Genomic DNA, 27833 nt, shown 5'->3' with positions numbered 1-27833 from the left:
TCCTAGAATTACAGAGAGAGTGTAGATAGTAGGGTGGGACCCTGGGTTTATGACCACCTTTCATAAGTCAGGCAGGGGAGGTTCAGCTTGATGAAGGAACACAGAGACTGATTAAAGGATTCAGCTTTTAGAAAACTCATGTGATGAAAACAAAACTCCTTAACAATCGGTTTGCAAGAGAGAATGGAGATGGAGAGGGAGTCGAGATGCTTCATAGGAGTCTGTTAAACCAAAAACTCACTGCCATCCAGTTAATGCTGACTTACAGTGTCTCTATGGGACAGGATAGAAGAACCAGTGACACTTTGCAGGCTATTATATGGAATAAGTGCACTCATGGGAGAGAAAGCACTAGAAGGTAAGGGAATATTAAATTTGGGGACTCTGGCAGTGTCCCCAAAGTTTAGTGTATATGCTTATTTTGAAAACTTAAGCAGAAGCTAAATTCTAGATCTATTCCTACAGAATCTGAGGTAAAAATCTCTCCCCGCAACACTTCCAAACCCCAAACCAGGTCTCCAGTGGAGACTGGGTCGCCATTCCTAAGCCCTAGCCGGGTTGAGGAATCAGTTACTAAATTTCAAAACCAGGACTGAAACTGTGAGGCAGACCACATAGCCGCATTCTCAAAGTGGGTCAAGAAAATATAGAATTAGTGCTAACCAAGGCGGCGTCAAAGGGAGGACAGCAGAGGCCAGCACCTCCGCCAGGAAGACCCGGGACAAAACCCGTGCGCGCTGCACTGCAGTCAGCGCCTCTCTCCTTCCCCTCCCACTGCCCAGAAAAACCATGGAGAAGTGTGATTCTACTGTGGCCAGGGCTACTGCTGGGCCGTGCTCCACTGGGCCGTCTTCCTCCCCTTTCCCTCTTCTGCAGCAACTCTCGAGGGCAGAAAAAATGAAAAGCTACTAGGATATATTAAAAGCTGCTGCGTATTGAGCATATACTGCAGGACAGGTAACAGTGGAGGGTGTTTCCATTTATAATCTTACATAAGTTCTCCGGAAGCAATTCCTGTGAGACAGGTACCATTATCCTCAATTCCCAAGGAAAGAAACTGAAAGTGTCAAGGAGGCAGCTCAAGGTCAGCAGGTTGTGAGTGGAAGAGCTAAGATTTAGGAGCCACTGACTTCTCAGCCTATGCTCTCAACCACTCTCCTAAGGAATCACCCCTCCTTAAAAAAAAACAAACAACAAACAAACAACATGAACATTCTCACTTATAAGTCAGAGATTTTTATAGGGCCCGGTATAAACTTTCTAGACAAATGTCTTTATTTTAGACATAAGGGCCTTGGGTTCTGCCATTCACATGCTGAAATCTCACAACTGGGAGTGTTGAAGGGTGTCGAGGGGACAGCCCTTAGAAGATATTCTTGTTCTGTTCTTTCTTGGGCCTTCTGCCCTTGGGGTCAAGTCTCAAATAGTTGCTGAGAACCTTGTCTCCTTAGTTGAAAAGGAGGTGACTGCCACGACCCCAAATCAACAACAGGCTGGGGAGCACAGCACAGGATGAGGCTCTCAGGGTGTGGCCCCAAAGCAGCCATAATTCTGCAGCAGCTGTTCATAAGGGGGGGGGGATCCCTGGTGACAGGGCCCAACCAAGCCATGAGGTCAACATGTTCAGTGCTAAAGGATAAATGAGAGGAGCGAACATCTGGGGAGCTTATTTAATATTCCTAGAAGAAAACATCAGACCATGGGCAAGATAACTTCAACTGCAATGCTCAACATTTACGATGAGGAGCTCTCTCCATGGGAGGAGCTTGTTAAAAAGGCAGATTCTAGGCTGTGTTCACTCTGATTTTCTAAGTGTGGGCGGGGCTCAGAAGGAGCCAATTACTCCAGGCTGCTCTGCTATAGGTGGTCTAAGGCCTCCAGACTGAAGCACATTGTTCTAACCCAGTGGTTCTCAACCTGGGGGTCGAAGGACCCCTCCACAGGTGTCGCCCAATTCCTAACAGTAGAAAAATTAGAGTTATGAAGTATCATTGAAAATAATTTTATGGTCACCACAACATGAGGAACTGTATGAAAGGGTTGCAGCATTAAGAAGGTTGAGAACCACTGCACACCCTTGGTGAGTCTAATCAACCAAGTATCCTGTGCAGAGGATAAGCCTATCTTCCAGATAGTCGGTTATTCAGACATCAATGCTAGGGTGAGTGATCCTCTATTAAGGGAGGTCAGTTGGTTTCCCATAAATTTCCAGGATTACAAATGTTTAGCACCTTATTATGCTCCTGATACCACCAAATAGACCATTACCTCCGTAGAATTAGCACCACTAGTGCATGTGTGATGAGTCATGCATAGTTCTATGCAGTTCACATAAGATCTCTCCCAAACACACAGGCCTTGTCTAGAGTAAGGACCTTTTAGCAAGCCCCCTGTTTTTCCATGGGCTGAATTTACATTTGGTCTAGGACTGGAGATAATTTTTCCACATACACTTTCCTTGATGCAATCGAAGTGAATATGCATTCCATCCTATTTTTAAAAAGGAGTTTAAAATCAGACAGCATTCATTTGAAACATTATGGCTTCACTAAATACGTAGTCACTATGTAAAGAGATAGTGATTGTCTCATACCCCTACCAACACTCTTCAAAGAAAACATAGCTGCCTTGTCAGTTGTCCTTATTTCTTTCCAAATCTCTGTCTTTATTTTAAGTGATAGCTACCAGGTTAGATACTGGCATTAAGCTCAGTTTTCCTGCCATTTTTTCTACAGTAGCTTTCATTATTTTCTTTCTTTCTACTAGAGCTAAGTTCTCTTTAAGGATGACTAAAATGGAATTGTAATTATTTTTACCTGAGCATTGGATATCTGCTCTTATGCAGCAAATACAGAGCTTATATTTATGCGCTCGCAATTAGAGATCAACTTTCACTGCTCTAAACTCCGCAAGGAAAGGCTGGGTTTATAGCCAGCCGATTTCTCATTTGATGGAATACAAGTTTTCAAGATTACGAACAGTTAACACTCTGCTGTACTGCAATACAACCTGAGAGCACAATATTCCAATACTATTGCCAAACCAGATCTCTAACATTTACAATTCATCAAAATTGTACAAGTCACTAACACACCCCACAAAGAAGGTTATGTAAGTGAGCTGTCTGGGCCATAGCCACACCAAACACAGTAGCTATTTTCAATCCTTTATTAAAATTAGAGCAAGTTGTAGTGCATTCTGGGTTATTGTCTCTATGGAAGATTTACATTAGCTTAAGATTTACTTTGGTTCCAAGTGATAGCTCCTTTCGTTCTGGATCAAGAGTAAAAATCACCGCAAGCAAGTTTTCAGTACAAAGAAGCAATACTGAAACAAAATCAGAACAAGTAACACTTTAAAAAAACACACACACTGTCCTGTTCTTTCTCGCCCATACTGACTAAAAGCCTTGTTGTCGCCCCTAAAGTGAGTCTGGAAGGGATCACCCAGGACATTGCTACTTCACCAGCAAGCTTTGGCCTCTGTCCCCAGCCTGACTTTAAATATGCAGCAGAGGGGATCGGTCTTCAGAAATGGGTGATTAGTTGTCAGGGAAGAAAGCCTTCAAATATTAGAGTTTCAAAACGTCTGATTTAAAAGTTACTTTTGCGTAGCCTGAGGCTGAAAGCCGGCACAATTGAACAGCCTACTACTTCAAAACTCAAGAACACCCCCCCATCTCTCTCTCTCCTCTCTCTCTCTCTCTCTCTCTCTCTCTCTCTCTCTCTCTCTCTCTCTCTCTCTCTCTCTCTCTCTCTCTCTCTCTCTCACACACACACACACACACACACACACACACACACACACACACTGAAAACTGAAAACTGAAAGACAGCACAGACTCAAGCGCAGCTCTAACCCCACGTACCACGGGAGCAGGGATTCACGTGATGAGTCACTTGCCCAAGGTCAAGCGGAGTCAGTTACAGCAGGACTGCTTCACGACCTTCTGGTCTTTCCACGCCACCTTGCACAGGTCCTTGGGAACAGACACTGTTCCAAGCCAGTGGCCGTCCCGGGGGCTGGGACCACCGTCAGTGCCTGCCAGGCAACCGCACGTTTGTTCTCCCAATCTGCTCCCCCAAAGTACTGAAAGATGTCCCCAAGCCTCCCCCGACGCTCAGGTGCCCCAAACCGCGGAGCGCCCCGCGCCCGGAGCCCACTCACCCGCAGCTCGGGGCGCGGGAGCCTCGGTCGGGCGCCAGCCGGGGCCGGCGGACGACGAGTCGGGAAGGCCACCGCGGGGGCCGCGGACGCGAGGGAGGGGCGTGCCGCCCGGCCCGCGGAGCGCAGCAAACTTTTGCCGGCTCGCAAGTTGCCCGGCTCTGCAGCCGCGGGGCCGCTGTCCCTCCCGGCCCGCGGGAACCGGGCGCGCCCCTTCCCCGGGCCGGGCGAGCTGGGCGACGGGCCGCGCTGAGCCGGGGAGCGCGGGGCCCGGCCGGGCCGGGCGCATTGTCTCCGCGGTCTCGGACCGGCCCGGGCGGGTGGCGAGAGGAGGGGTCGTCAGGACCCGGCCGCCCCCTCTCGCCGCCAACGCCGCTCACCGCGTTCTTTGTGTCTCCGCCGCCCTCGGGCCGCGGCGCCACCCGCCTGACAGCGGAGACACTCTCCGCGCCGGGGCCCCGATCCCCGAGCCGCCGCCGCCGCCGGACTCGGCCCTGAGGAGGAACGAGGGGAGCGCTGACAGGGCTGTTTCTGAGAGGCCACCGCCGGGGGTAAAACCCGGACCGGCTCCGCGACAGGCCGCCGGCCACAGTCCGCGCCCGGCGCTCCCCCTCTGGGACGCCGTCCGTGCAGGGACCCTTCCTTTCTCCCTGCTTCCTCCCTCCCGCCGCGGCCCTCGGCGCCGCTCCGGTCCGGCGCCGCGCACCCAGCTCCTCCGCGAAGCGCACTCGGTCAAGAATCCAGGAGAATCCGCTCCGCCCTCCGGCTCTAGCGCCCGCCCTCTCTCCCAGATCCTCCAATGAGAGCAGCCAACACGGCGCAGTTTTGTCCAATCAGATGTCGGAACCCCCGGGCAGTGCCCCAGAGTTAAGCCAATCGTAGGTCAGTCTGGCAACACACCCGCCCGGGTTCTTTAGGAAACAAATCGCTCTGAGGCCCCTGGAGGGATCCCATCCGGGCGCTGAGAGCCCACAAAGCCTGGCTTGACCCTTCCTGCAAAGTGAGAATCTGCTCGTGGAAGGTCGGGCGCTTAAATTACATGTAGTTGGTCAAAACGCCGGAGACACTGCTTTGGTAGGTGACCGAAATTCGTCCCCTACACTTAAACACCGCTTCTGGAAGTTCACGTATCAAAGGGAATGCATAAACACTGCCAAGCGACCAGCTTGAGATCTTTGGTAATTTTTTCCTTTAAGAACTTTGCTTTAACTAGCCTGTGTTCCCGGAGCCCTGATGGCATAGTTAGTCTCGAATTGTGCTGTAAACCTCAAGGTCAGCAGTTCGAATACACCAGCCTCCACAAAGGCGAAAGATAAAGACTTTCTCTTCCCAAGAATCCTGGTTGCTTAGTGGTTAACGTTGGGCTGCTAACCATAAGGTCTGCAGTTCAAAAGCACCAGCCAGACTACAAGAAAATATGGCTTTCTACTCCCATAAAGAGTTTTAGTCTCAGATACCCACAGGGCCAAGTCTACCCTGTCCTATAGAGTCTCTAGCAATCGTAATCAACTAGGTGGCAGTGAATTTGAGTTTGAAAGATTTACATCTTCAGAAGCTCTAGAGAGTTCTCATGGTCTAAGAATCAGAATTGATTTGAAGGCAGTGTTAGTACTCAGGTTATTGCCTGGTGTGGTAATTACATAATCTGGTGTGGATTTGAGGATTAAGAGTGAAGGGGTAGAGTCTAGCCTGTCAATCAGGATATAGCCAATGAGGCCTCTGTGTGGGCATGGTCTTCTCCAAAGGATTCTGGGAATTCCTGGATTTCCTCCTAGGAAGGCAGGAGAATCTCTCTCCTCTCCCTCTTCACACCCTCTCCCCCTCCCCCCACCCCAAATCCAGGGAGACATTGCTGCAGTCAAGACACGTGGAACTATGCTAGTGTCCTGAGCTGGAGAAGCCACATGGACCTACCCTGATGCAACCAGACCTCTGCAGCCAGAGAGGCCACATAGAGACCCCTGCCCGCACTGAGATGCTTACAACACCACTGGATCTAAAGACTTTCAACCCACTGGCCTGTGCTCTTCCTACATTAGGTGTCATTGCATGTGTTTCGCGAGTCTGAAGAGAACCTTATAGATTGGTATCAGACATAGGGGCTTATATTGAATTTATGGACTTGATCTGGACTGGGCTGGGACGTTTTCTCAATATTCAATTGCTCTTGTATATAAAGCTCTTTCTTATTCACATTCATCTTTATGAATTTGTTTCTCTCATCCACCTGGACTAACACACCTGGTTGTCATTTATTTTCCTCATTCTGAAACACAGTTGCATTTGAATAAAAGCAGAAGAAGTTTTTTTGTGCAATTCATCTTTATCATGAACTCGATTTCTATAATGAAGGCACATGAACTAAGTACAAAGGAGAATGGAAGTAATATCTATCGAAGTTTATTTATCTTAGAACACTGGCTACAAACCACTGCAGCTTAGCTTTTATTCACCCCTTCCCTCAAAACAAAACAAAAGAACTCATTGACTTTGAGTAGATTCCAAATGATAACAAGCCTATGGGATAGAATAGAACAGCCCTGTAGGGTTTCCTAGGGTTAGGGTTAGGTGGGAACGTTATAGAAGCCGATTGTCATAACTTCTCTGGTGGGACAGCTGGTGACTACCCACCCTGTAGTCACTCTGCTACCACCCAGTGGTAAATCACCCAGTGATTTTCTTTCTCTAAATCACCTTTCTCTAAATCACCCAGTGATTTAGATAGTTAGTTGATTCTGACCCATAGCGATCCGATTCTGGGACCCAGAGCACTGTAAATCGTTATGGGAGCTGTCAGTCTCATATTTGTCCCGCGGAGTGGCTGGTTAATTGAAACTGGTTTTGTGGTTCCCAATTTAACTTTTACTCGTCAGTGCCACCTGGGCTCCTCTCTCAATTACCAAACCCATTTCATTGCCATCAAGTGGATGCGACTCATAGCGACCTTATAGAGCAGAATAGAACTGCCCCTGTAATTTTCCTGGATTGAAGCTATTTACCAGAATAGAAAACTTCCTTTTCTCCTCCTCTCTCTTGGAGCAGCTGGTGGTCTCAAACTGCTGACTTTGTGTTTAGCAATCCACCAGGACTCCAGTCTCTAAATCATAGTCGTTTGCAAATAATAGATAGACCAAAATTAGTTGTGTATCTGGTTTGAATGGGCTTCCTCATTTGTCGCTGTTCCTATGAAGTTTTTAAACTTTATTGAGGTCTTGCTTGAAGCACTTGTAGATGAAGATCAAGGATTGTAGCCTTCAATTTAGATTACAACTCAATGTAAAGAAGACCAAAAATCATTACAACTGGACTAATGATAAACAGAGAAAATATTGAAGTTGTCAAGGATCTTTCTTGCTTGGGTCCACAATCAATGCTCACAGAAGCAGTCAAGAGATCAAAGGATATATTGAATTGGGAAACTGCTGCACAAGACCTCTTTAAAGTGTTGAAAAGCAGGGAGTTTGCTTTGAGGCTTAAGTTGTGCCTCACCAAGCCATGGGACTGTCCATTGCCTAATAGGCAAGTGAAAATTGGCCATTGAATGCAGATGATAGAAAAATCGGTGCATTTGAATTATGGTACTGGAGAAAACATGAGAAGTGACTTGGACTGCCTAAAGAACCAACAAATCTGTCTTGGAAGAAAAACAAGCAGAATGTTGCATGGGTAGTGATGTGGTAATGCTTTCTGTCGTAAGAATGAGTCCCAAACGAGTCCTTAATTGAGCATAACTCAGGGAAGGCTTCGTTGCACACACTCCTGGAGAAGAACATCAGGCTTGGTAACGTTGCAGGGCAGCGATAAAAAGAACTTCAACAAGTGGGTCGACACAGTACTGCAACTGCCGGCTCACACAGGGCTGATTGTGAGGGTGGAGCTGAGCCGGGTCCTGTTTCATTCTGTTGTGCTTATGGTTCTGAACACCCTATATTGCGACACATATTTTATTTCAAAATAAAATTATTCTTATTGGTACTTCCTATAGATGACTTGTCCTGTTGTTCCTTCTGGCGATAAACTTTCAGTTTAAAATTTTTTTTTGTGCCAAATGGTATGTTCTTTCTATATAAATTGTTCCAGTTACCAACGTTTGTACTCCCTCCCTCCCTCCCTTCCTCCCCACCTCCCTCCTTTCCTTTCTTGCTCTTTTTCTCTGACTTTTTACCCTTCTTTTTAAAAATAGACATGGTCTTAGGAGAGAAGGTGAAATTACTTTGAAAATAATTCTTGGGAAAGCTTGAGAAATTCTGTTATTACAGAGTGATCTTGATAAATTTCCTTAAGATGACTTGTAACGCCCAGTTTAATATCCTTTTATTCACAATGGTGGTAAAACTTATGTAAGACTCATGTTTACTAGTACATGCTAATCAAATAATATATCCTATGTCTACTAGTGGAAGCCTGGTGGTGCAGTGATTAAGTGCTTGGGGTGTGAGTTGAAATGTCATTGGTTCAAACCCACGAGCTGCTCTGTGGGAGAAAGACGTGACAGTCTGCTTCTGTAAGATTTATAGCCTCGAGACCCCTGGGGACAGTACTGTTTTATACTGTAGTTCTCACTGTTAGTCAGAGTGGACTACACAGGCTTTTAAAAAAAATGCCTGACACATGCAGAGTTTTATATGGCATTTCCTAATACATGGGTTAAACTTACACCTTCATAATCAAGTTCTGAATTTTACAATGTGCAGATTTTTATTAGGACTTAATTTATGGCTTTTGTGATAAATTTTCAAAGGGGAAAGGAAGTGTGTATTTTTAGAGACATTTCCATGTGTCATAATGGACCTTATTTACTTTGTTCCAAAATGTGCAATCTAGTACAGAAGTTTAATTATTGCTTCAAACAAATGTACATATGGCAGCTAGAATGTGAAATGTGCTGAATTTAATTGAAGCAGCAGTTGCTATTTTCAACTAATTAGCTCTACAGATTTCATTTTCTGAGTGAAAAATGTGGAAGCATTGATCGATCTGAATTCAATATGCATAATTTATTAAGAATTAGCATCCAGTGTTGGGTAGTTCCCTGGTAATTTATAAGAATGACTATAAACTGTAATGCTAATATTCCCGACTCCACTGTAGGAATGTTTCATTCACTAAGTGACTTTTTCTCTAAGTGTTTTAAAAATAGTGATTTCCCTCCTTATCAATATGGAACAAGAGAGATCATTATTTGAAAGACTAGCCATAAAACATCCTTACGGTATGCTATAGAAGTTGTCACTTGGGATAGTTTTAGCATTTGTAAAGTTTTTTTCTTTTTAAGACATAAACATAAGGTTTTTCATAAGTTGCATCGCATGATCTGAAGTTATATAACTAATCACAATTATTTCCTCTGTATTTGTCTTTTAAGGCTTTTTTGGTTTTGTTTTTTAAAAGCAATCTCACCACTATCGAATCAATTCTAACTCAAAGATACCCTAAAGGGCAGAGTAGGACTGTCCCTGTGGGTTTCTGAGATTCTAAATCTTTACAGAAATAGAGAGCCTCCTCTTTGCCCTGCGTAGGCGACCGACGGATGCGAACTGCTGACCTCGCGGTTAGCCTCGCATTGCGCTAAACTTCTTTGGTATCGTTTGAAGGTTGTTCCGCTAGTAAGTAAACCAAATAAATAGATGCACATCTTCTTGATTCTGATCCTTGAAAAAAATCCCTTTGCATTTTTTGTGTCTGGAACCAATCAGACTTCCCTATAAACCGATGAACTATGTTTTCATCAGTCATTTTAAAACAATACTGTTAAAAAGAGAAAGCTGCTATCTGGGTGGAGAGATGAGAAAAACAATGGTCTCTCTTATAATCATCAGAATTATAGAAGTGTTGAGAGAACAGCTAGAGTAAGGGAATTAAAACTGCATTTTACATCGCTGAGGCACAAACAGATAAATAGTTATTTAAACATATATGTACACAAGTTATTTTTATTACTTCAGTAATATATCATTATTTTCAAAAATAGATCTAGTTACCTAAATGCAGAAATTATTCAAAGACTTTGGAATTGGATTTTAACTCGTATCAGGAGTGTTGTAGAACTTGATTTTTTTAAAACAGGATGAATTCGTTCACATGAAAAATTCTGCATTGTAAAAAATGTCTTAGCATATAATTTATTTGAAAAATGGAGAGACAATATATATTGGGAAACTAGAGTTGTAAATTATTTATAGAAGGATAAAATTGGGTTTAGGACCCCAATATGTTGAAATATTAATATTAGCCTTTAACATTTGTATTTCTTTAAAGAAAGAAAATATAGTGGATATTTAGTGACCTCATTTTAGGTACTTCACAAGCAATTTATAATATAGTAGATTGCGGTGTGTGTGTGTGAGACAGACAGACAGACAGAGAGAGAGAGAGAGAGAGAAAACGCGGAACAACTGCGTCTTAAATGCAGTCTCTGGTGCAGACGGGGTATGCGGAGGGAGCTCATTAAATGCCTGTTTGTTTTTTGATGAAGTAATTGTACCATTTGAAACCATTTCACTCAGCACACAGGAAAATGCAATCCAAAATGTATTCAATTGTGAGTTTTGTAGCTTGAGAAATGAATGAAAATTATGGAGAAGACTCCATGTAAAGTTACAAAATGAATTAGAAATCTGGCAAGAAGAATACTTGAAGGATTGACAATTTTGAGCTTTTGAGGATCCAGATTTTGAGCTATAGTTCCTTGCTAACGTTTTAGTAGGACCGCTATAAAATACCCCAAGGTGTGTTTGAAAATAAGTCCAAATGGCTGCAATGGGGTTAGCAATGACCTTAGACATTAGAGAAATTAATCAGCTGGACTTGCAGACTGAGCTGAGTATTCTAAGGTGAGGAAAAATATCAATTCTGGAAACCTTGGAGGATTATAATCAGGTGTGTTTGTGCACCTGTGTGCATAGTGCCCCCCCCCCAAAAAAACAGCAAGAAACAAACAAAACAACTAATTGTCTTGGAGTTGATGATTCTGACTCATAGTGGCCCTACAAAACAGTAGAATTGCTTCACTAGTTTCCCAGCCTGTAAATCTTTACAGAAGCTGACAGGCATGGGACAGCTGTTGGGTTTCAACAGCCAGCCTCTCGGTTAGCTATCCTACGCTGTCACCAAGGCTCCTGCGTGTGTGCTCATATGTGTACACACACTATAGTGCAGCCTGAATAAATATTTGGGTCACTCCAGTTGATAATGAGCAGGATGAACCTCAAGAAACAAGTCTAATAAATTCAAGGCACAGGACACAAGTCACAAACTACTGTTAGAAGAGAGAGTGTGTGTTTTAATCTAAATATGTGACGTTGTTAACTTATAATGCCAGTTAGGGGATCCTTGGTGGTGACGTGGGTTAAGCTTTGTATTGTTGATAAGGTCAAAGGTTGGCAGTGTGCACAGAACAGCTACTTCTTACGAGAAAGGATAGGCAGTCTGCTTCTGTACAGTGGAAACCCTAGGAGGAAAGTCCATACTGCCTTATGGGGTCCCTGTAGGGTCAGTATTGAGCATGGGTTTGGTTTGGGGTTTGGTGTCATTTGAAGAGAGGACATTTATGAAAACACCTAAACAACACATATTTAGGTGTTTTGAATAGAGGAACAAATCCAGTGACAATCATATATGTATAAGAAAGAGCTATATATCAATAAGTATTTATATATCAAGAAAGCATCCCAGCCCAGTCCAATTGGAATCCATAGGTCTGATACTAGTCCACAGTCCCTCTTCAGACTCATGCAGCCACATGCAGTGACGCAGAATGAAGGAAGATCACAGGCCAGGGTGTGGGAAGTCATGTGGAACCAGAGTCAATGGACGCATGCAGGCCTGGGCAACCAGCAAGCCGGGAGGAACAAGGCAGAGGGAGAGGCAGGTTTGAGAAGCTCTCCTTATGGGAAGGCCATGTCCATAAGGAGGCACCATCAGGTTGTGACCTGATTGACAGGCTAAACACGAAATTATATAACTCCCACACCTCATATTAGACTTCTCATATAAACGCCATCTTTCTAAAGTTGTTTGAAAACAAATAGGGCAATAAGAATGTCTCTTATTTGTATTGCTAATTTGGAAATCACCTTTGCATATGCAATGTCATTAGATTCTCGTAATGACTCCCCATACCCATAGGAGTCAACTTGGTGTAATATTTGGATTCAAAACCTTTTGAAGTTCGCGATTTCTATGGGGCTCAAGTGGACCCCTAATTCCCCTGGGCCTTTGAATGAAGATGGTAATTATAATGTTGACTGCATTTATCTTAGTGGCATTGTTATGATGATGGAAGCAGTTAGTTTCCATGAATGCATTTCATAGACTTCTCGAGGGCCACCGATGTTAAAAGCATAGGTTTTATGTCCATTTTATAGATAATGAAAAGGGGGATGTAGTCAGGATCCCTAATGATTCTCACATGCTTACCCCATTGCTTTGACCCAGGCTGTGAACTCTAGTCAATAAATATAAAGCTAGAAATGTCTGGTCATTTCATCAATTTCCCTTTTGGATTGGGAAGTTGGGCTAGTTGCTTACCCAGACCCTTCAGGCTCTAAATTATATAGTAATCATATGCTTGCTTCTTACACTCTAAGGACTGCCTAGAAGGGAGACAAGCAACCAAAGCAGTGGCTGAAGCATGTGTGTGGAAAACAGAAAGGGGGACAGCCCTTGATGCTGAGAAGAGAGAGGAAAAGCAGAGAACCAAGTAGATAGGGTGAGCTTGGGGACTACAAAGGACGAAACTCAAATGCAAATTTTCAATGAGCTCTCCTAAACACATAAATGTCCTTGTGTAAGGCTGATTTTTTTTATGTGTGTGTGTGTGTTGCTTTGTTTTGTTTAGATGGACTTATGTGGAGCCCTGAAATATAAGAGCTGACTATGAAAATGGAAGGCCTTTTCTTCCTCCCCTGCTTCCTGGAATTCTCAGCACACCTGGCAGGCCTTGGGGATCCCTATCTACATGGCATATAGAATAAGATGGGGGGGAACCCCTAATTTAATTTAAGCCCCTCTTTTATTGTTGCTAAGCCCTATGGTTAGAAAAGCAAAATGGAAAATTGCAGTAATCAGATAGTATTGGGTGCAGTGGAATGATGCATGAAAATTCAACCAACAAACATTGCATGCTTTGCTGCTATATATAAATACAAGTTGTTTGAGAAAGCTAACTGTATATACCATTGCTAAACTTGCCTTCCATGTATTGTCTAGCAAGTGTTATGCTTAATTCTAATAGGGTGGACTAGAAATTGTCATCCCTTAAGGGTATAGATTGTACTTATTTGAATGGGATAAATTTAAAGAAAATCAACACCTCCATGTTTAGCTATTTGCTTGTTGTAGGATTATGGTGGGTTTTTTTTCACACTTATGCATTTTCTGAAAATTAGATCTTAAATCAGAAGAAGGTAAAAAGCTAGCCTATTAAGAGGCATATGTGTTAGGCCAGCCTGTCTAGAGAAATAAATCTAGGAACATCCATGTAGGTCTATGTGGCAGTTGCTTAGCCTGGTGTCGATTTGAGGATTCAGAGTGAAGGGATGGAGTACAGCCTGTCAATCAGGATATAGCCAATAAGGCTTCTGTGTAGGCATGGCCTTCTCTTGAGGATCCTGGGAACTCCTGTATTTTCCTCCTTAGAGGCAGGAGACTCTCTCTCAGCTCACTCCTTGTCAGACTCTCAGCTGATTCCCAGTTAGACAACTCTGTGGAGAGAGGGTGATGGAGCCAGACCTCTGGAGCCAGAGAAGCCACTTGGAAACCCCTGCCAGTGCTGAGACACTTACAATGCCACTGGATCCACCAGACTTCTCACCCACTGCCCTGTGATTCCTCCTGCATTCAGTGTCATTGCATGTGTTCCTTGAGTCTGAAGAGGACTTAAGAGAATGGTATTGGATATATGGGCTAATATCAGACTTAAGGTCTTGATCTGGACTGGGCTGGGATGTTTTCTCAATATCCAACTGCTCTTGTGTATAATGCTCTTTCTTATACACATATGACCGTCTATGAATTTGTTTCTCTAGTCTACCCAGACTAACACAGTCTATGAAACAGTTTTATATCAAAATGTAATTACATACCAAGAAGGCATCCTAGTCCAGTCCACTCAAGTCCACAAGTCTGATGCTAGTCCATAAGTCCTTTTTCAGACTCACAGAGCCGCATGCTGGTGTAGCAGAATGGCAAACCAGGAAGCAGAAGATCACAGGCCAGTGGGAGCAGAATCACGTGGATCCAAAGTCAGCGGAAACATGGCAGGACTCAGAGTTGGCGCAGACTTCCCACAAACAGGAAGGCGTAGGAGCAGGGAGAGAGGGAATTTATCCCCAGCGCCCGCCCCCACCACTCCCTGCCTTCTCAGACATTTGTTGATAAACTAAATAATGTGGTATTTATGTATAACTTGAACTATATTAAAATATCTCATACTGCACACCTCTTTGCTTGGACTTTTAATCAAAAGTTTGACCATTCATTGTGATATAATAACTTTAGATGACTTTCATAACTGTTTTAGTTTCCCAAGGTTGCTATAAGATACTCTCAGAAACGCGGTGCTTAAAAAACCAGAAATGTGTTCTCTCACAAGTCTGGAGGCCAGGAACCTGAAATTAAGGTTGGTTAAACCGTAGCTTCCCTCCGGAGACTCTGAGGATATGCTTCATGCGTCTCCCATCTTCTGGGATTTCTGATGGCAGAAAGTTGCTGGCTTTCAGACGGCGATTCTGGGTGTTCCTGGACTTGGAGACCTATCAGTACAATCTCCATCTCCATTTTCTGTATGTTTCTATGTCTTCACAGGATCTTATAAGGATGCTAATTTTTGGATTTATGGTCCGCGCAAATACCATGTGATCTCCCCTTAACCATGCCATCTGCAGGGCCTTATTTCCCGGTATTCTACAAGGACAGGCAATTGGAGGTGGGGGGAGGAAATGGGAGGGGGCAATATTCAACACAATACAATGACCATGACGGTGAGTTAAGCATTAGGCTGATAATCTCAAGGTCACTAGTCCAAGCTCATCATCATTCCTCAGGAGAAAGATGAGAGACGGTCTTTCCTCATAAAGATTTTCAGTCTTGGAAACCTATGAATCAGTTCTACTCTGTCCTATGGCATCACATTGCTATGAGTTGGAAACTGGACTTGATGACAGTGGGTTAAGGGTCCAGAGAAGGGAAACACATTTTCATTGTGGCAATTACCTCTAATGTCTAAAGGCCAAAGTTTCTCGGGCTTTTGTTTCTTGGTTTTATATTTATCTTTGAAGCACATGCAAAATCTTACTTGCTTATAATATAAAAATCTTACTCATGAGGGGTTCCTGCACATAGATTTTGGGCTTTCAGGCTCAAACATGGTGCTCAGAATTTAAGCTCTAATGCAGTTCCCTCCTTGGCCTTAGATTTTATTTCTACTCCTTGGATCACACAAGGTTAGTGTGCTTCTTCCTTGCAGACTTAGCTGAAACCTCGCTTAGATGGTTCACTTTTTTAAGATAGGCCATTAAGACCTCAGACACTATTCTTTCTGTAGTCATCTGAATTCTTTATCAAGTTTTTCTATAATATTAATATCTTCTGCAATCTTTTCATGAGGGTAAGTACCTAGGTAGTAGGGCCACATCGTAATAATTAATTTTTCTTAGATTAAAGCCACGATTAAGTGTGAGCTCAAAAATCCATTCAAATGTCTATAATTTGTCTATACCCCTGGTCCACTTTGGAGACATGATTATCATTTTAAGGGGGACCATTACAAATCCTCCCCATGGGCATGTGGTAATTTTATTGATAGTATCATTAATTTAGTCAGTGAACTCAAATTTAAAATAATGTTGACAAGAGGAAAATATACATGTAGAGGACAGCTTTTTCAATTAAAATACAGATTGTTGAGTAGTGATTTTTTACCTTTTGAGGAGATTTTAATCAATACACGAGATAAGTATCATATGGACCAGTAATTTTTAATCAGGGAAAAAAATTTTAAGCAGGGGAGATTTTGTCCGAAGGGGTTATTAGGCATCGTCTACAGGCATTTCTGAGCGTGGGAGGTGGGACGGGAGGTGAAGCTCCTGATATCTGCTGAGTAGAAGCAGAAGAGTTGCTGCTAAGTATTCTAAGTGCAAAGAACAGCCCTCCATATCATCACCCAGTTCCACATGCCCCTAGTCCCGAGGGTGAGAAGTCTGTATATCCATTATCACCCAACCCAAATCAACTTGAGTGGTTCCAATGTATAGTGACCCCTATAGGACAGGGTAGAACTGCCCTGTGGGCTTCTGAGACTTAGCTCTAGGGGAGTAGAAAGCCTTGTCTATCTCACCAGGAGAAGCCTGTGCTTTTGAACAGCTGGCCTTATGGCTAGCAGACCGATGCTGACCGTTATGAAACCAGGAATACTTCCTCTTGGAACAGTATTTACAAATAAAAGAAAATAGCACCATCAACGCTAATATTGAAAATGAAACACTTATTTAGGCTTGTTTCAAGCAATGACAGTAGAAATGATCTTGTCCTCCCCCCAAAGTAATAATAAATATTTTCCGGTGGATGTTTTGATGTAAAGTAATTTAAAAGTAAGAACACTACACTGGCTATGTGCAGTGTGTGGGAAAGCAGAATCAGAATAATAAGACTCGTAGGAAACAAATATGCTTCAGCAAGTTCATAGCTTTTTTTTAACAAAAGCACTCCTCCAAAGAATATTTTCGATAGCAATTTGAAACTGTTGGGAATGTGAATCCAATGATATGTCAAGCTGATATATTAATAATGATCTCTATTCTTCCAAGAAACAAATGAATATACAAAATGCACTTATTGCGATGTTTTATGTGCTTGTCAGAAACATGAGTTATCAGAAAAACAGTTCTGGGACAAGATACAAGAACACTGAGCAGAAGTCTGGCTCCCCACAGTCCAATGTGAAACTCATATTTGCATAGGAAGGTTCTCAGGACTGCAAAACAACAGGAAGTTGGGCAGCAGTCTGTATTGTGATAACCTCATAACCCTGAGGCATTTTTTCAGGATATTTTAAAATGTGTTGTCACATTTTAACAAAGGTCATGTGTCCACCCCCCTCCTCCCAATCCCTACCTGAGAGAGGACGGAGTGAAAATAGGAAGTAAGACTGAGGACTGATCAATTTGCTTGTGAAAATAAGAGTGAGATGGTCAATTTGCTTGTTTTTATTCATCCTTTCAAAACACAAAATACTCTTACCAACAGTAACGTGATCTTTTAAGAGTATAGTTTTCACTTAAATGTGAAATGCTAGAAGAGGCATAACATTTTCTCCAGCTGGGCAGATGAAGACATGCTATGAGCCGTTACTTTATTCTCAAAAGCTGCTTCCGCCCTGCACAGCCCTCTAATCCCAGTAAGTGCATGAAAGAATTGGTTTTATGAAGCTAACCAGAAAAGTATATATCCCATATTCAAAACATGGACTGTATTCTGTAACTCGACATAGGTGGGGATCAGGAAGCAAAGACGATTATAGGCTTAGCTCACAAATGCTCTGTTGCTACTGTTCGTTGCCATTCAGCTGATTCCTGCTCATAGTCACCCAAGTCCAAGGAACAGCGACCCGGCCCACGCCCTGCTCGCAGCTGTTATATGTCTGATCCCATTGTTGCACCCACGGAGTCCATTCATCTTATTGAGGGCCTTCTTCTTTTCTGGTGCCCCCGCCCCGCGCCCCCTCCGCGGCCCCATTACCAAGCTTGATATCCTTCTCCAGGCACTGGACTCTCCTGATAACGTATTCAAAGAAGGTGAGACAAACCCTCCCCATTCCTGCCTTAAGGAGCATTCTGGCTGTACTTCTTCCCAGACAGATCTGCTTATTCTTTGCTAGTTCATGGTACTTTCAATTTTCTTCATCAACCTCATATTTGAAAAGCGTCGATTTTTTAACAGTCATCCTTATCCTATGCCCAACGTTTACATGCGTATGAGGCAATGGAAAGGACCATGGCTGGGGCAGTGTGTTAGTCTGGGTTCACTAGAGAAACAAATTCATAGCCACTCATGTGTGTAAGAATGAACTTTATATCAAAGCGTAATTATATATTAAGAAAACATCCCAGCCCAGTCTAGATCAAGTCTGTAAGTCTGATATTACCTCATATGTTGATACTAGTCCATAAATTCCTCTTTAGCCTCATGCAGCCATGCAATGATGCTGAATGCAGGAAGATCACAGGCTAGTCAGTAGAAAGTCTTGTGGATCCAGTGGTGGTGGAAGGATCTTAGCATTGGTGTGGGTCATTATGAGGCTCCTCCAGCTCCAGGGCTCTGGCTTTATCAGTGTAGCTCCATGTGGCTTGTCAACAGGAATGTCTCACAGGGAGATGAATCAGAGAGTATGTGTGTGTCCTGCCTCTGGGGAGGAAGGTAGGAGTTCCCAGAAACTTCAGAAGAAGGCCATGCCCACACAGACGCCTCATTGGCTGTGACCTGATTGACAGGCTAGATTCCACCCCTTCACAAGTTGACAGATTATGTAACAGCCACAGGCAGACACAACTTAGTCTACAAAGCATCTTCCTTGCTTTTCAACACTTTAAAGATGTCTTGTGCAGCAGATTTATCCAATTCAATATATCATTTGATTTCTTGACTGCTGCTTCATGAGCTTAGACCACTTCAATATTTCTGTTTACCATAATGTTACCTATTGGGCCAGTTGTGTAGATTTGGGTCTTCTTTACATTAAATTATAATTCATACTAAAAGATGCAGTCAATTATCTTCATCAGCAAGTGCTTCAAGTCCTCCTCACTTTCAGCAAACAAGGTTGTATCATCTGCATATCACAAGTTGTTACTAAATCTTCCTCCAATCCTAATGTCACACTCTTCTTCATATCCTATTTCTCTGATGATTTGCTCTGCATACAAATTGAGTGAGTATGGTGAGAGGATACAACCCTGGCACACACCTTTCTTGATCTTAAACCATTAACTAGTCCCTTCTTCTGGTCACATACCTGCCTCTTGATCCATGTACAGATCCCAAATGAGGATAATGAAGTGTTCTGAAATTCCTTTTCCTCTCCAGGAAGTTCATAGTTTATGATCCACACAGTCAAATGTCCTTCAGCAACCAAAGAAATACAAGTAAACATCTTTTTGGTAATCACTACTTTCAACCAAGATCCTGCTGTCAACATCCTCTTCTGAATCTGGGCCGAATCTCTGGCATCACCCTGTCAATGTACTGCTGCAATATTTGTTAGATGATCTTCAGCAAAATTGTACTTGCATGTGGCATCAATATTATTGTTCTATAATTTGAGCATTATGGTCACTTTTCTTTGGAATGGGTACAAATATGGATCTCCTAAGTCAGTTGACCAAGTAATCTTCCAAATTTCTAGGCTTAGACAATGAGTGAATGCTTCTCGAACTTCATGTGCTTTTTGAAACATTTCACTTGGTATTCCATGAATTTCTGGAGCCTTGATTTTGGCTAATGCTTTCAGTGCAGCATGAACTTCTTCCTTAAATACTATTGTTTCTTGTTCATATGTGATCTCTTGAAATGATGGAATTCAACTAGTTCTTTTTGGCAGAGTGACTGTGCATATTTTCATCTTTGATATTTCCTGCATCTTTCAATATTTTTCCCCAGAGAATCTTTCATTGAGGTTTAAGTCTCAAAGAGTTTTTTCATTTCTTTGTTTAAGATGTACTAGTGTGTTCTTTGTTTTGGGTTTCTAAATCTAAAGCTCTATGAATATTTCATTATAATATTTTGTACTTTGTACTTTTCAAACCATCTTTTGAAATGTTCTCTTTAGTTATTTTACTTTATCATTTCTTCCACCTGTCTTAGCTACTCTACATGTTTCAGAGTCTCTTCTGACATCACTTTGATCTTTTCTTTCTTTCCTGTCTTTTAGGTTACCATTTACTTTCTTCTTGTCTGTGATGCTCTTCATGTCATCGCCTAGTATCAGGTCTTCTGTTATTAGTGTTCAATGCATCAAATATGTACTTGAGAAGTTTTTGAAATTCATGTGGGATAGATTCATTGTTAAATTGTTTTAATTTTCTTCAAAGTAAACCTCAACTTATATGTGCTCAATTAATGTTTTATTCCACAGTTAGTCCTTGGCCTAGTTGTAGCTGCTGATAGTGAACTTCTCTATTATCTCTTCCTACAAATGTAGTCAATTTGATTTCTGTTTATTTCACTGAAGAAGTCCATGTATATAGTCACCATTTGTGTTGTTTGGGGCCAGGGCATGGCACTCCATCAGACTCGACTGGAAAACACTCTTAAAGGTCAACAAACAGACCTGGAACTATGCACAGGATTTTTGTTTTTGTCATTGCCTTTAAAATTTTAGTTGTTGCTTTGTTTTCTTTTGTTGCTTTGTTTTGCTCTGTCTTGTTTTTGTACATATTATTATCTCTGCAGGTCTATCTAGATAAGATAGGCTGGATAAGCAATCTGGAGGAGAAACCAATAGGACCGATGGTTCCGGGGGACAGGGGAGAGGGGGAAGTGGAGAGGGAGAGAGGAAGGTGGGGGAAAGGACGTGGTGTTAACAAACCCAGGGACAAGGGAACAAGTGATCCAAAATCAGTGGCAAGGAGGGTGTAAGAGGCCTCATAGAGCTTGATCACGGGATCAAGGGCAATGACACCAAGAGGAATTATTGAAACCCTAATGAAGGCTGAGCATGACAGTGGGACAAGAGGAAAGTAAAAGGAAATAGAGGAAAGAGGTAGGCGGCAAAGGGCATTTATTTATAGAGGTCTAAATACAGGCATGCACATATGTAAATATATTTATATATGATGATGGGGAAATAGATCTACATCCACATATTTATAGGTTTAGTATTAAGGTCAGAGATGGATATTGGGCCTCCACTCAAGTACTTACTCAATGCAAGAACACTTTGTTCTAATAACCTGGCATTCTATGATGCTCACCTTCCCGACACAATCACTGAAGACAAAGCAGGTGTATAAGCAAATGTGGTAAAGAAAGATGATGGTGCCTGGCTATCAAAAGATATAGTGTCTGGAGTCTTAAAGGCTTGAAGGTAAACAAGCAACCATCTAGATGAGAAACAACAAAGTCCACATGGAAGAAAGCACACCAGCCTTTGTAATCACGAAGTGTCAAAGGGATCAGGCATCAAAGAACAAAAAATCATATCATTGTGAATGAGGGGGAGTGCAGAGTGGGGACCCAAAGCCCATCTGCAGGCAAATGGACATCCCCTTACAGAAGTATTGTGGGGAGGAGAAGAGCCATTCAGGGGGCAGTTTAGCAATGATGAAACATACAACTTTCCTCTAGATCTTAAATGCTTCTTTCCCGCCACTATCATGATCCCAATTCTACCTTAAAAATCTGGCTAGACCAGAAGATGTACACTGTTACAGATAGGAACTAGAAACACAGGGAATCCAGGACAGATGATCCCTTCAGGACCAGTGTTGAGAGTGGCCATACCAGGAGGTTGGAGGGGAGGTGGGGTAGAAAGGGGGAACCCATTATAAGGATCTACATATAACTCCCTCCCTGGGGGATGAAGAACAGAAAAGTGGGTGAAGGGAGATGTCAGACAGTGTAAGATGTGACAAAATAATAATAATTTATAAATTATCAAGGGCTCATGAGGGAGTGGGAAACAGGGAGGGAGGGGGGAAATGAGCTGATACCAAGGGCTCAAAGAGAAAGCAAATGTTTTGAGAATGATGATGGCAACAAATATACAAATGTGCTTGACACAATGGATGGATGTATGGATTGTGATAAGAGTTGTATGAGCACCCAATAAAATGATTTTTTTAAAGAAATAAAGGTATTTGCTGTGATCAAGTCAGTTGCATTTTTAACCAATTACAGACAGAAGACATTGGTAGAATTCTTCATTTTTTTTCATCATTAGATTTGTGGTTGGTGAATAAACTTGAATCATATTGTGTTGATTATATTTACTTTTATTCAGGTAGATATTATCCTAACACAGGCAGCATTGTACTTCAAGATACATCTTGAAATGTCTGCTTTGACAATGAATCCAACACCATTCCTCTGGATTGTCATTATCAGCATAGCGAACCTATTATGTTCTTATTCAAAATGGCCAATAGCAGTCTATTTCAGCTCACTAGCATCCAGAATATCTATCGTTATGTGTTACATTTCATTTTTAATGACTTCCAATTTTGTCACCTCCATAATTCTTACGTTCTGAGTTCCAATTACTAATCGATGCTTGCAGCTGTTTCTTCTCATTTTGTGTCGGGCCACATCAGCCAATGAAGGTCCTGAAAGCTTTACTCCCACACACTTTTCTCTATCCACATCGTTATGTTCTGTACAACTTCATAATTTCATTCTTTTTCATTAAAAATAGTCATTTCTTTCTTATCATATCCTCATTACTGAGCATATTTACAAAAGTGTAAAAGAAGCGACTATTCTCAGAGATGATTACTTACAACACAAGTCAGCTTCTGTCTACTTCTTTCACAAGCAGGTTTCATTGATTGCAGGACCCTGCCTTCTGCTTCTATCAAACTGCTTCCAGTATGGGTTTTTTTTTTTTAATGGTCACATTGTTTAAGTGGCCACACCAAAGTCAATTCTATTAATAGTTCTGATTTCACTTCTCTATAACATATATACACACAAGATACATAATTATTTCAAGAGAATGATTTTTGATGATCATGCAGATAAGAAAGTCTGTGTTATGCCGATTTCCTTGGCCATTTGCCATTTTCCTCTCCCTTTCTTTCCTAGTCATGGAATGTATAGAAATTATATAATCATCATACACTATATTCTTTTCTGTCTTCACTCTTTATAATGTTACCTTTCTTACTTACAAAGCTTTAAAATTCCTATTCCTGTTTACCTTAACCTACTACAGTCTGCTTGTAGTCTAACTACAAGTCTGTGCTACTGTTTTCTATCAGTTTCAACACCCCATATCTAACTACAAGTATCCTTTCTCGTTAAGCTTTCAAATTTTTCTTACTTGTCATTCCCATGTAGTCCTCTGAAAAAGTTTGGAATTGCTTTGGAAAGATACCCTTTCTCTCATCTAGCCCCTAACAATATATATAAAATTATATATATAATATATATATATAATTATAATATATGTATTGTAATTTTGCTGTTTTAAGAGTTGAAAACTCAGTATAAGTGTAGTTTAAAGCTTGCTATCATATTATTTAAGTATTTCTTATTTCTTATTCAGGGTCTTGGAGGTTTGAACTCTCTTAGCAGGCAGGTCAGAAGCCACCAAAAAAACAAAACAAAAACCCCAAACAAGTAACTCTTATAAGTAAATCTCTCTTAGAGAGAAAGGGAAAACAAAGATTTTACATTAATAACATCATAGACTTTTAAGATTAAAAAATGTTCAGCATATTCAAACCCAGAATCCATGAATAAAATGAGAGGCACCCAATGAGTTATGTTCTTAAAAACAAAACTATACATCTTTGAATTCAACAATAAAAGGAAAGAATTACGTTTAATGAAAATTCAACCACAAGCTATTTGTGACGTTCTCTTTTTTGCACACAAAATTGTGAAAAACAATGCAAGACCTCTTACCATCTTAAGAGAAAAATTGTGCGGGTAAAGATGACAGCAATTGTATTCCCCGATAGTTTGATGTTCGGGGCTTAAAGAAGCATTAATATTCTCAGTGACCTGCATCTAACGGGCCACAGGCTGGGAAACCCTCTGACGCACATTGATTTCTACTCCGAGACACACAGACTCCGTGAGTTGGCATTAACACTGCAATACTGGGTTTGGCGTTGATGTTTGTAAGAGAAGTGTGTCCGAAGTCTCTCGAAACAAGATACTCTTTTTCACAGCTGCGATATTTCTGACATCCTTTCTTTAGATATGCTGCTATATTACATGTGGATGCAGGGAGCCACTCTTATTCCAGCAGGTTCTCTTTCTAAGCCCATCTTTAAATCTACTTTGGACGCAAGCTGTAACAGTGAGGTACAGTTTGTATATAGCATCGTGTGTGTCTTGGTATTATAGAATATACTTATTTTTCTATTCATTAAAAAATTAAAGAGGCTCTCGTCAAACCAAAGTCCACTGCCATTGGGTTGATTCTGACACATAGTGACTTGAAGCAGAGTTTAGCTGAGGCCGATGCGTCCAAGACAGAGACTTGTTGTTGTCCTAATAGCTCGAGTTCTGGAGGGCACTTTGGAATTCTATATCCATATTACTCAATTAAGCAATCAATGATGAGAATGAATAATTCAAACAATTGATCATCACACACATGCTAGTGGTTTTGTTGGATTTTCCTCAGCTTGTCGCTTCCTGCTGACCTACTTCCTAATAAAATAACAGAGCAATTAGCTGGGAATGCAGATCTTACTGAAACTGACAAACTGCCATCTGTCAAGGTGTATGACGCACTCTTTTTCTATACTTTGCTTTGTGGGATACAAGCACTTCATTTTTTTACATTATGTTTAAATCTCTCAGGATCATTGTGAGGAAGATATCTAAATCAGATCCATGCTACAGATGACAAACATGGAGCAAAGCCCAAGACGATACCTCAGTAATAAAATGAAAACTCTTTCTAAAAGTACATAGTGTTATCTAGAATGATTTCTACAAAGGGTCGTGTTTGGCTTTGCTTTCTTGTTTCCCGAATTCCTTAGCTTAAGACCATATGGGAAGGCGTAACTGTTTACAAAGTGCATCTCTGACCAGTCAGTGCTGCTTGTTTGAGAAGGCTGGGCTCTGCAAAACTTACTTTTCCAAGGACATTGTCCGTGCTGCTCTTCAGGTTCCATGAAGTCAGCCTGGATTCCCACTGACTGTGTGTACAACCTGGTCCCGTGCCATGCCCACAATTGCTTTGCTTGAGCACATTGTCCATGTCATTTTGCGCATCCACTTCGCCGGGGACCTTCCTTTTTGTTGGGCCTCTACCAGCTCCTGGGCTCTCTTCCAGGGACTGATCTCTCCTGATCACATATCCGAAGTGAGACATAACCCCATCCTTCGCAATTCTAAAGAGAAAACTTTCAGGAGTCAGGGCCAAGGTTTATTTGTCAATTCAAGAGTACCAGTCTCACATTTCCTATTTAGGAATAACCAAAAATATTGACGTACTATTTTTTTGTTTACTAAGCTAAGAAATATTTACAGATCTTAATCTATCCTTTATTATTAGAGAATTATTTGTAGCTTATGTTCAGAGCAATTAATTTGTTTAGATAACTAGAAAGAGTGCTTGATGAAGACCTGTCAGCTCAAAGGAAAAAAAGCCTCTATTGTCTTATTATAGTTCCTAGAATTTTAGCATATTTAGTGATCTATGCTTGATACATAGTTTAATCATTTGTGACTCATACATAGTTAGGCTTCTTTAGCTGCTATGAAGTTGCCTCAACTCACAGTGGCCCCATATGCATAATGTGGCGATTGGATCATTGTGGCCTATAGAATTTTGGGGGCTGATGCTACAGGATTTCTTTGACTGGATCCTTCCAGACCTTTCCTCCTAGTCCGTATTAGTCTGCAAGCTCCACTGACACCTCCCCAGCATCCTAGGAACACTAGAGCCTCCAGTGACAAATGATTGCCGAACGTGTAGTATATTGGTTGAGATTTGAAGCTGGATCTCCAGCATGGAAAATAAGATTCTACCATTGAACCACCTTATGTCTTCTTAGGGAGGACTCGGAAGAGGGAAAGGAAATATGGAATAATAGAAACAATAATATTAATAACAGAAACAACTTATCTTTTGGGGGGCATGCTTGCTATATGCCCTCATCTTCCTAAGCATTATCTGGGAAAAGGGCAATAAGGAACCCACCCATCACTGTGCAGCAGACATTGTGTGGACCTTGGAGTCACACCCAGTCAGCCTAACACCAGGGCTCACACCCTTACGGTCTGTGCCCTCCTCCCTGAAAATAGGGCTCTAAGAGACTTTCCAACACTTTTTTATAACCCACAGACGATAGGTTTAGCCAATTCATCCTTAGTGTTCCGTTCACATGGGAGATATTAGCTTAGCATTTCCCGAAAGGACACCCTCTCACACACAGACATAAGGGTGCTAAAGGGCACATGCTTGCAGAGATGAACTCAAAAGACGTGTTGCTTTTGAGATGTCTTTCCTCTTTCTTCCCTGTGTTTCACTCTTCTGGGATTTGCCCAGCCCTAGCTTAACCTTTGCTTTCTTGACTTTCTTAGCAGCTTCACAACTGGGGATTCTTATGAAGAGAAGTCTAAGAATCAGGGTGGCCAGCTGGCAGAGGGGAATTCCAGTCATATTATGCAGCCCCTTGTGAGCTTTTTACTTCGGTTGTTCTTTGGCACATATAAGGCCGGGAGTCTGCTGGCTGCGGTGGAGGAGGACGGACCCTGTGGCATTCCAAATGTCTGCACACCACGCAGCAGATCCGGTCCCGTGGACGTGAAAGCAATCTGTAGCGAGTGCGAAAACGCAATAAGCCAATATTTGGGTCAGAAGTGGTTAAGAGATCATGTCACACGAATAGGAAAGAACAGTCCTTTTTATTTTCTGGCTTCAGTTCTCCAGCGGACTAATGGACTGAGAAGCACACATAATTCCAACACAGCCCCGTTGTGTCCCCTCCAGGCTCAGAACTGGGATGTGGCTTCAGGAGCCTAGAACATCACTCTGTGCTCCGGTCTTCCATGCAGCCTTGTTCGGCATATGCTAAAGTCATGTCTGGAGCTGCACCACAGGACAGAGATGCCACGGTTGGCAGGCAACATGCATTGTGAGCAGGTCGTTGCTTTGTCTTGCAGGCTGTTAGGTGCCTGTAGATTTGCTCTTAGCCACACGTATGCTGCAGGTGTAGTTGCTGTCTTTCTGTGCCATCGAGTCAATTTTGAGTCATAGCACCCCACATGAGAGAGTAGAACTGGCCCATAGAGTTGTCCCAGTTGGATTTCTCATGAGTGCAGATCATTGGGATTTTCTTCCCTACAGCTTCCCTGTGGGCTCACTCTGTACAGTTTTCATTGGGTGGCAGGTGCGCACTATGGTGTCATGAGGGCTCATTAAGCTTCATCTACATGCTGTCTGTTGTTGAAATTCTACGCACCTCTTCAACTGTCTGCTTCTTACGATGGCTGGTTCCTTCTCCCCCATTTTCTTTGACCACAGCACTGTTTTCCATTCCTTTGCACCACGGTAAGTGCTGTGGCTGGTCCACATCGGAGAATGAGAACTACTAGAAGATATGTCTGTTTTTACTCTTCTCCTGAGATGGGAAACAGTTGTCAGTAGGTCCCAGGGACAGGGCAAGCAGAGGAAGGGCAGCTTGAAGCTGAGGCCATGTGTATTTCTCCCAGTCTGATTGGCAATAATATCCTTAGACTTTTGAAATTGTCTTGCAGTTATGAAACTGTGTTCAGTTTCTTGTGGGCAGGAAGCAAAGAAAAGCTTCTCGGAATCTCAGAGAGTTTGGAAAGAAAACAAACCCTAATTTTCAGATAGTGGAAAGGGAGACAAAGAGACCAAGCTGTAACACCCAAGGAAACAAATACATAAGGGTTCCATGACTGAAAAAAATCCAAGAGTTTGAGGGGCCAGCCTCAATCCCCACTATGGGGACGCCTGCCCTACCCCC

Source organism: Tenrec ecaudatus, chromosome 7 (genome assembly GCF_050624435.1).
Source record: "Tenrec ecaudatus isolate mTenEca1 chromosome 7, mTenEca1.hap1, whole genome shotgun sequence".
In the NCBI taxonomy this organism is placed as follows: Eukaryota; Metazoa; Chordata; class Mammalia; order Afrosoricida; family Tenrecidae; genus Tenrec; species Tenrec ecaudatus.
The sequence above is the reverse complement of the archived record's forward strand: the minus strand, read 5'-3'. Positions refer to the sequence as shown.